The sequence below is a fragment of the Petaurus breviceps genome, unplaced genomic scaffold (genome assembly GCF_028583685.1).
Source record: "Petaurus breviceps papuanus isolate PSGF00001 unplaced genomic scaffold, PetGlider_PUasm1.0 98, whole genome shotgun sequence".
Classification (NCBI taxonomy): domain Eukaryota; kingdom Metazoa; phylum Chordata; class Mammalia; order Diprotodontia; family Petauridae; genus Petaurus; species Petaurus breviceps.
Genome location: NW_027187460.1, coordinates 22,196,563 through 22,207,056, shown reverse-complemented (window position 1 = coordinate 22,207,056; position 10,494 = coordinate 22,196,563). Strand labels below are relative to the sequence as shown.

At 38.6% G+C, this 10,494-nt stretch overlaps 1 pseudogene; it reads left to right on the top strand.

Annotated features, from left to right (window-relative positions):
• The first annotated feature begins 1,085 nt into the window (after positions 1-1,085).
• LOC138156034 (RNA exonuclease 4-like) overlaps positions 1,086-10,494 on the top strand; it is a 38,560-nt pseudogene continuing 29,151 nt past the window's right edge.

Here is a 10,494-nt window from a genome sequence, read left to right as displayed (position 1 = left end):
GAGAGCCTTGGTGGACATTCATAATGAAGAACAGGAGATGGATGAAAACCCAGCAAAGGAAACTGAAAAGGAAAAATTAGCTAAGGAGGACAACCAGAAGAGTTCAATATCATGGAATTCAAGCGAAGAAAAAATATCTTAGAGGCAAGGAGGGATCAAAATTTTGAAAAGCTGCAAAAAGCAAGAAAGTAGCCTGAGAAAAGTTTTTTGATTTTGACATTTAGTGCTGTTGGTAAATTTGAGGTGACAATTTCATTATAGTGGTAGGTGTGGAAGCCATATGACAAGGAGATGAGAATTGAATGGATGGGAGGTGAGGAAAGAGATAATGCAGATGTAAATGGATTTTTTTTAAGAGTTTGAGTTGGGTCAGCTAGTTGGGTCAGCTCTATGGATAGAGCACTGGCCCTGGAGTCAAGAGTACCCAAGTTCAAATCTGGCTCACAAGAAACTTACTAGTTATGAGACCTTAGGCAAGTAACTTAACCTTCATTGCCTCCCTCCTCACCCTACCCCACCCAAAAAAAGAATTTGAGTGTGAAAGAGAGGACAGATATAGAAATAGAGCTTAAGGGTGTGTCAAGACCTAGTAAAAAGGTTTAGATGTTTGCTTTTTTAAAGGACAAGGGAGACCTAAGTTTGCTTGTTAGCCAGGGAAGAGAAGATAGATAGGGAGAAATTAATGGTCCATGGGCAAACTCCCCAGAGGACATTAATAGAGATGTGATCAAGGGAGCAAGAAGAGGGGTCAGTCAGCCTTGAAGAGGGGAAGGGCCTTTAGTTGACTCAGAAACTAGAGCACCAGAAGAGAGAATGGAAGATTTTATAACGTAGTGTTGAGAAGCTGAATTAGGGGAGAAGAGGGAGTTCACAGCAAACGGTTTCAATTTCAGTAAAATAAGAGTCAGGATACTCTGCTAAAGAGTGGCCAGAGAGAGCACAGAGGTCTAAGGGAGAAAAGAGATTTGGAGTAGCTGCTGCAGGGAACGTAAAAGCATCATTCCAGGAAGGATAAAATGATTTGAGGCATCAGTGAGGGCCCAGTTGAGATCAGAAAAACCAAATTTGTATTAGACTCACTCAGCATGGAGATTTCCTCCAGCAATATACAGAAGCATGTGAGTTAGAAGATAATGCAAGAGGTGACCAGAAAGAAGATGGCAACTAGAAACCCAGCATTGGGGTTTGTCAAGATATGAATAGTGTTAGGAAGAAGGGACAAGGAATTCCAGAATAAAGGACAATGACATGGTGAATATAGCCAACTACAGAGTTAGGATTGTAAATAGTGGAAAATGAGGACAGAGCATGAGTGACTGACTGGAAAAACAGGGAGGCTGGAGGGCAGAGATCATTATGAGAACAAAGAACAGGCTTAGAATGAGTGAGGTAAATGGAGAAGGGAAAGGAAAGATTATAACCAAAGAGAGGAGTTTCAAACATCAGGGAGCAAGCAGTTATAAATGACGGTGAAATCAAAGTTATGACTATCTGGGTGGATGGCTATAGTGGAGTACAGTTACAGGTTGTGGGCCCTGAAGAGCTAATCAACTGGAAAGTCAAGAGGATATCAATGTGCATGTTGAAGTCCCAAATATGAGGGCAGGGGTCAGAGTATAGAGAAAGATTATGAGGCAGATCCTGACTTCTTAAAAAAAAAGAACAGAGATAGATCTAGAAATGAGTAGGTGTCTGCAACAAGAACGTGAACTGGCTAGAATGATGCTCAAAGGAGATATCGCTGGAGTGGTGGTGGCAAAAAGATAAGAAAACCACATTTTAAGCTGGATTACCTAAATTCAAGGTCAGAGTTCTGTTGCTTTCTACCTGTGTATAGAGCAAATTACTTAACTGCTCCGAGTCTCAATTTCTTAATCTGTAAAATGAAGTTGAAGTCTATGACCCCTGACATCCTTTCTAGTTTCAAATCTGTGATTCTATTGTCCTTTTATCTTGGTTTAAGAAATATTAGTTTGGCAAAGCCTTGCGCCAAAGGTCCTTTGAAAAGTAGTGCCTCTAAGACAAAGAAATGCTGGTCAATGTTTAATAGCCAGCTCACTGAAAATGCATGACATACTTTAAGTCTTATCTGCATTATTGACATTTCCTCCATCTCTGGCTTAAATTTGACAATCAGCAAAACAATAGATCAAACTATGATTTGTAGCATTTGTCTATTTCTGAGGTGTAAATGTTGCAGCTGTTGAGTCATTTCAGACATTACCCCATTTGGGGCTTTCTTCCCAAGGATAGTGAAATGGTTTGCCAATTCCTTTCCTGGCACATTTCTTTTCCATTTTTCAAATGCTTTATTAACTTCTGATTTACATCATTCATTTCTGCCAGATTTTGAGTTACAAATTTTCTCCCCATTTTTCCCCTACACACCACCCCAAAATAGCAGTCCCACAGGATATCCCCTCCTCCAATCCGCTCTCTCCCATATTTTCTCCCATACCCCTTTCGACTTTTCCAGTGATTGTCTATGCCCCAGTGCCTGTATATCTTATTTCCCAATTACATGTAAAATATTATTAATAATAGTACATATATATATTTTATTTTAAAATTTTGAATTCTAGATTCACATTCCCTTCCTCCTTGTCACCCACCCTTACTGGGAAAGATAAGCAGTTCAGTATAGGTTGTACATGTGTGGCTAATGCAAAACAATAACATAGTAGATAAAAGACTCACTATATTTCCCTCCCTCCTATCCCACCTCCCACTTGTTCTATTCTCTACTTTGATCCTGTCCCTTTTCAAAAGTGGGTGCTTCCAACTTCCCTCCCCCCCAGCCTGTCCTCCCTTCCATCATACCCCCTATCATCCCCTTCCCCCCCCTACTCTCCTGGAGAGTGAGATACCCTATTTAGTGTGTATTTCATTCCCTCCTCAAGCCAAAATCAATGGGAATAAGGTTGACCCATTCACTTTTGCCTTCCTATTCTTCCCCTCCATTGTAACCATTTTCCCTTGTCTCTTCTATATGAGATAGTTTACCCCATTCTGTCTCTCCCCATCTCCTCTCATTATATTCCTCTCTCACCTCTTAATTTCACCTTTTAAGTATCATCCCTTCCTGTTAAATTGGTCCTGTGCCCTCTGTCTATGTATACCTGTAAACATATATACACACATTCACATATGTATTCATATGAACATATACCCTCATATATATATATTCCCTTCAACTACTGAGAAAAGTTTCATAAGTTACAATTATTGTTTTTCCATGTAGGAATGTTAATAGTTCAAATTTGATAAGTTCCTTATGATTTCTTTTCCTTGTTTACCTTCTTATGCTTCTCTTGCTTCTTGTATCTGAATGTCAAATTTTCTATTCAACTCTGGTTTTTTCAGCAAGAATGCTTGAAAGTCCTCTATTCCACTGAATGACCATATTTTCCCCTGAAACATGATACTCAGTTTTGCTGGGCAGGTGATTCTTGGTTTTAATGCCAGCTCCTTTGACCTCTGGAATATCATATTCCAAATCCTTCAATCCCTCAGTGTAGAAGCTGCCAGATCCTGGGTTATCCTGATTGTGTTTCCACAATATTCAAATTGTTTCTTCCTGGCTGCTTGTAATATTCTCTCCTTAATCTGGGAATGCCAGAACCTGGCTATAATATTCCTAGGAGTTTCCTTTTGGGATCTTTTTCAGGAGGTGATCGGTGGATTCTTTCAACCTCTATTTTGCCCTCTGGTTCTAAAATATCAGGGCAGTTTTCTTTGAGAATTTCCTGGAGAATGATTTCTAGGTTCTTACTTTTATCATGGCTTTCAGGTAGTCCAATAATTTTTAAATTATCTCTACTGGATCTATTTTCCAAGTCAGTGGTTTTCCCCATGAGATATTTCACATTGCTTTCTATTCTTTTGTTTGTTTGGATCTGTTTTAGAGCATCTTGATTTCTCATAAAGTCATTAGCTTCCATTTGCTCCAATCTAATTCTGAAGCAATACTTTTCCTCATTGAGCTTTTGAGATTCTTTTTCCATCTGGCAAATTCAGCTTTTTAAGGCATTATTCTCCTCATTGCTTTTTTGAGCCTCTTTTGCCATCTGAGTTAGTCTATTTTTTAAGGTATTATTTTCCTCAGTCAGGCTCTTGACTCTCATTTTGTGATTTTCTTGCATTGTTCTCATTTCTCTTGCCAGTTTTTCCTCCACTTCTCTTATCTGCTTCTTAAGGTCCTCTGTGGCCTATTACCAGCTCATATTTTCCTTTGAAGCTTTTGGTGCAGGAGTTCTGACTTCACTGTCTTCCTCCTGTTCAATGCTTTGCTCCTTTTTGTCCCCAAAATAGGAGTGTAATGTTAGAATCTTCTGTCTGCTTTGTTTCCTTTGCCTGGTCATGTTGCCCCTCAGTCACTTGACCCCTAGGCTTTTTGCCACAGTAGGACTCTGCCACCAGATAGGGGAGCTTTCGTATCAAACACTGGGGTTTTCTCAGCTGACAGAGGTATTAGATGGGTGCCCTCTCTGAGGTCTCCATACACTCTGGCAAGCTGGACACACACCCCCAGGACCTCCACCCTAGACTGCAATCCAGATCCAATGTTAAAGCAAGAGCGATTACCCCTCAGACTGGTACTTGGTCCCCCTACACTCTGCAGGGCAGGAGCTGAAGCTGCCACATGGTGCTGGCTGGCTGTACTGGTGTCTCCTTTCCTAGCACATTGTACACATGAGGAATTGAGGCAAACAGGGTAAAGTCATCTTACCCAGGTGAGTCTCTGAGGCCGAATTTGAGCTCAGGAAGATGAGTCTTCCTGATTCCAAGCCTAGTGCTCTGTGCCTATGCCACCTATTGGCCCCAAAGTATATAATGCTCGCACTGAAAATTTAACAATCAGCTCACAAGCCAATACAGCTGGTTCAGCACACCCCTGGTCCTGCTTCTCTATAGCCCAAGCTCTCAAAAGCCACCATCCAGGAAAACAACACCTATGGAGGTACAGTTCCAGCCTCTTTGGTAGCCACAGCTACCAAAAACCCGGAAAAGAAATTCTTGATCACATCAAATGGCTCAACATCAGAAAAAGATACGGTTTTATTGATGGAAATGGCCTCACAGAAGATGTATTATCACCTGCTTTGCTACTGTACCCTAAGAACCACTAGAACTTTCTTTCTTACTTAGAGCTAAAACCTCCTGTGTGTTGTTTCCCCCATTTCAGTGCAAATTCCTGCAAACAAGGAATTGTTTTACTTTTTCCTTTTGTTTCCTCAGATCTTAGCACAGTGATTTTTGTTAAAGGGAAGAGAGAGAGTAGAAGCAATGACACTTCAAACCACAATGGCCAAGGAAATAAAGCCAAATCCAGATAATAATAGAATGCTAGCTAGGCAAGGATCTCTAGAGCTGTGATACTTGAGGACTGGGAAAGATCTCTTGAAACCATTTCAATCTAGAGAGAAACTTTAAAACTCTCCCTGGACTGGATTCAGAGCAAAGCCTTAGGGCAATCACTTGCCCTTTCAGGGCCTCATTTTCTTCAGCAGTACTATAAGTGGGTTTGACTAAATTATCTCTTAGGAAAACTAGCAAACAATCATTTCTTAATCAATCAATCAACCAACCAACTAGCCAATCAGTATTTATTTATAAGCACCTACTATGTGCCAAGACATACTTCTAAGCCCTGGGAATACAAATACAAAAAAATAACTCCTACTCACAAGGGGCTTATATTTCAGTGGAAGAGATGAGGTCCAATGTAAACATAAAGAGCATAAAAATAAAACCTCTTAGCCTTGAATTCTATAAAACCATTCGAATAATCAATGAAACAGGCTTTTTCCAAGGAGTGGAGGAAAAGGGTTTTGACCTCTAAGCAAAGTCATAGTTACAGTGATTTCTGTGGCTTTCTTTTGCTGCCACCTAGTGGTAAAGTACGAAATTACAGGAGGAAATGTACAAACCTAGCCCAACATACTTGCTTACAACTTACAAATGGATCCCCGTATTTCAGTAATGATAATCGTTGATTTAAAAATAATAATAATATAAAATACATTACTCAGAGGACCCAAATACACAGGTACACACTTTTGGGGCAGTTTCCACTTGTGGTTTCATTACAATTATAATCATTTTAACCCAACTCACTGACAGACATCCATTGTGAATCAAATACCTTCATTTAGTGTCCACCATGTGAAGAACACACCACGTCTTCCAGTGACTCGTGGTTGCATGAAATTTACCCTGGGTTTTCTCCCGAAGTTTCCCTGTACTCTAATCAATCCTTCCAATAGATGCCAAAGTGATTTTCCTAAAGGACAGATCTGATTATATCACACACACACACACACACACACACACACACACACACATAGCTATTTACATACACTTAATAAACTCCAGTGATTCCCTAATACCACTAGGACTAAATGTAAACCTCTGTACTTGTTCTTTAAAGTTCTTTACAACCAAACTCCAACTTCTGCATAAGATCTTTCCTTTTCTTGATAGCTGCTAGTGACTTCCCCACCAAGACTCCCTTATTTGTGTTTTGTATACATTTATACATTTGCAGGTTGTCTATCCCATTAGAATGTAAATTCCTTAAGGGTAGGGATAATTTGGCTTTTGTCTTTATATCCTTATTCCCAAGCATGATGCCTAGAATTCAATAAGCACTTATTAAATATTTATGATTGTTTGACTGATATTCTACTTCAGTGGTCTCAAACTCCCATAGAAATGGAGTCAATTAATCTATCCATAAGGATCCCTAGCCAAGAATTGACTTAGATTTAAAAAGCAATGTAGGCTATATTTTATTGTATTTTTATTTATTTTGGTAAATATTTCCCAATTACATTTTAATCTGATTGGGGTCCCAGAGGAGTATTATGGGCAGAATATTTGAAACATCTGCTAAAGCCCTGCTGTACTTGCATAGCTATGGCAGCCGCCATACTGCAAAGATGTTACTATCTAAATGGCACACTTAGTACTGTCTGAGGGTCAACCTAACTAAGAATGGAGGACCTCATCCCGAAAAGGTTAGCTACTTGATGACAAATCCATGAAGGAAAAAAGAAAAAGAAAAGTTGTCTCTTTTTTGTCTTCTTGTTATCGCAATTAATTTACATTGGCTAAACTTCTGGATGAAATTATTAGTCATATCTGTTGGCCATTTTCCACTTGTCATTATGTATTATTTCTTTAAATAATAATCCAGGCTTTCATTTCAATTTTATATATGTCAATGCAATAGACAGATATAGATGTGTGTATGTATCGATACATATATAATTATTATTCTTTCTTATTTTTTTATTGATTCTCATCTTAGCTCTGCTGAATTGATGGTCTGAATGTACTCAGACAGCTGACTACAAAATAGCTCCCACATCAATAAAGTCTTTTCCCATGTGTTAAGAAAGATCTATTTTGTTCTTTGTGATATTACTTATTACTATGTCCAGGGTCTACCAGTCCCTTTTTCAAAGAAAATGTTTGTGATATAGTCATGATGCTTCTGTGTAATCTCTAAATCTTTGACCTCTCTCATTCCTTTTTACTAAATCATGATTTTCCATATATTTCTCCTCTTGCATTGAAGTCACCAAGTATCAGAGTATATGCTGATTTGATTCAGACCGTTTCATCAAGTTCTGTTTAGAATTTCTTTACTACCTTATCCACAGCCACTGATATATACAGATTTTTTTTCCCCATGGGAGTCTTATAAATACTTGTCATTAGTGTTGCATTATACAATAATCAAATTTCCCATGAAATAACACTTCTTTTTGCTCCTGAGCATACAATGACACCCACTTTGCCAATTTCTTTCTATACTTCTCCAGGGAGTACCCATGAGCCATTCTTCACTTCAACTTCTTTCTTCTTGTTTCCTTTATATTAAGAATGTCAAAATTGGGGCAGCTAGGTGGCACAGTGAGTACAGCACTGGCCCTGGAGTCAGGAGGACCTGAGTTCAAATTCGACCTCAGACACTTAACACAAAAACTAGCCATGTAACCTTGCGAAAGTCACTTAACCCCAAATGCCCTCCAAAAAGCGAAAAAAAAAGTCAAAATTGATACAATTCAGCTCCTTCAGCAATATGCCCAGTTGTTGACCACTGGATGAGATCTCACATTAAAAGTAATCATGAAATTGAAGTTCATTGCTGGTCTAAAATCTGTACAAATTTCAGCACCTCTTGTCCCCTTTCTGATCACTCTGCTGCTATCAGTACAGTATCACAAAGGGGCCACCCAGGTCTGAGAGTCATTTGTTTCATGAGTTACCCCAATAAAAATAATTCAGCACCATGCAAACAACTTACAGTAGATATATCTCTGTAATTACCTAGGTTGATCCTTGGAAAACACACTCAGTCTATTACCCACTAAGAGTGGGCTTTTTCAAAAGCCCAGAAGCAAAAACAAATACTATTTTACGGGATATTTGGCCATACCTAAAACTTTGCCAACATGGCAGAACCTGACAGAGCTTGAGTTTGTTTCACTGACATAGTCGGGACACTACAATGCAGCATCAGAGGAAGACCTTAAGAATACACTGAAGTAACATGTTTATTTGAGGAATGTTTGGTCAAATGATATATCCTTCTATAGAGGAAAGTGCAGGAGACATGGGTTTTGTTTCAGCTCTGCCACTAATCCACTGTGGAAATTTGACAAAGCTGATTCACATTTCTGGTCCTCAATTTCCTCATCTGTGAAATAAAACAGCTGGACTAAAATAATCTTTAAGGTCCCTAAGAGCTCTGACATTCTTTCTGTGAAATGATCCTTCTTTGGTGGACCCAGGAAATATCACTGATGTATTGTAGAATCATGAATTTAGAGTGAGACCTCTAGACCAAATCCCCTCATTTCACAGATGAGGAATCTAAAATCCAAAAACACTGGGTGACTTATCCAAGGATCAAAATGATAACATGTTCATATCCTCCCTAACTCCAAAGATAACACTGGGAAAAAAAATCATCTGAAATATTTACTCTATTTTTCAATGTTTCTGTCCATCATCTTTCTCCTTCCCTCTCTCTATATCTCTATCTATAACATCCTCATCATTTCTCACAAAACTCATCCAAGGATAGAAACTGGGATACAGAGTTGTATCTAGGTTGCAGGTGCAAAGAGCTTTGCTTTCTTCTAGTGGGCAGAGATTTCTACCCCCAACTTTGCTCCTTATAGTTAGTTTTCTTCTATCCCCTTGCTACATAGCATCACTCTTGAGGGTCCTAGGGTCTTCTTCTATGCTTTATCTTCCCCATCACCAAATTCAAAATGTAGAATAGGCGTATGCTTTTGAGATATGGCCAATAGGGCTTTTCCTTTAGTTGGCTATACATATGTGTTACTAAAGTTTTCTTTCTCTTTCTTCCTTCCTTTTTTCCTTTCTTTCTTCATTCTAAGGAAACTGAACGTTTGCTGGGCTTTAAGATATGCTTCTCTCTCCTTTCATATGTTATTTTACTTTCAAGTTTGGCATATTTCCCATCATTCACTGATCCATTCCTTTCATTTGCTAGAGATGTAGAATAGGAAGTAGGTAAGACTATAGTGAGACACAGTGGGCCACAAAGGCCTGGGTGCTGGGTAGTAGGAAAGATATATATTTGACAAAATTTCCTGGACCAAACATCAGATTTTTCTGAAGGCTTGAGACTTTGAAAATCCTTTTCTAGCTTCAAGTTCTAAGGAATGTGAACTATTCGTTTTGTAAGTGTAATAGAGTCACCTACAATGGTTCTGCCTTAATTTTTTTTTAATATCCTGGTTCCCTTGGGCACTCTGATAAAGACTATGAACTCCTTCCCAGAATAATGTTTTTAACTTCATAGAATAAAATGCATGGGATTATGGAATAATTCAAATTTACTGAATTACAATTATCAAGAGATTTTTCAAAAAAACAGGTTCATGTGCTTAAGATTAAGAACCCTTGATCTAAACAAAAATGCTTTCAAACCATGGGATATTATATTAGTAAGAGCTGACTCTAAAGTGGGATTCTGAGTTTCCCTTATATATCTTTTATCCTACTTGTAGTAGAAATAGCTCATATGTCTATAGCTGCTGGAACTTCCACCTTGGTGTCCTTAAAATAATCTAGTAATATGTCATAGAAATATTGTTATCCCAGTTTATGGATGGGAAAACTGAGGCTCAGAGCAGCATACTAAGTATAGGATTTAGATAAGACAGGACCTTCAGACATCGGAGAATGGTTTAATTCTGAAATTTCTGTCTCCAAATTATTCCTTTTCTCATTATGCATAGGAATTTCATGTCAGTTTCATTGTTAACTTTAGAATGTGTGACTACTCTGATTACTTAATACAAGGAAGGAATTAGGGAATGGAGAGACCTAAGGAGGAAAGAGAGTATAGTGGGTAGACATAGGAGAGGGCCCAAGGTTAACAGTGGAAGAGAATTCAGGTAGTCACACACACACACACACACACACACACACACACACACACACACACAC